Consider the following 306-nt stretch of genomic DNA (forward strand, 5'->3'; position numbering starts at 1 on the left):
TCGGCTATTTGTTTACGGCTTCTCGTCAGAGCGAGAGGCGAGTCTCACATCCAGCTGTTTACGGCTAACATGTGACTATTAGCATTTAATCAACAGGAAGTGAGGCTGAAATCTCCCAGAGTGACACTTTAACAGTAAGACCGGCGGTCCTGCCCGCCAGCAGGAATTCCCTCATTTTACAAAACACACTGAGACTGACACAGAGAAGTGAAACATGACAGAACTATATTTACACGTGTGTGTGTGTGTGTGTGCGCGTGCGCGCGTGTGTGTGCGCGTGTGCATGTGCGTGTGTGTGTGCGTGTG

Source organism: Copadichromis virginalis, linkage group LG16 (genome assembly GCF_057382275.1).
Source record: "Copadichromis virginalis isolate Kocher_CV1m ecotype Utaka linkage group LG16, C_Virginalis_male_GT1.1, whole genome shotgun sequence".
NCBI classification, from domain to species: domain Eukaryota; kingdom Metazoa; phylum Chordata; class Actinopteri; order Cichliformes; family Cichlidae; genus Copadichromis; species Copadichromis virginalis.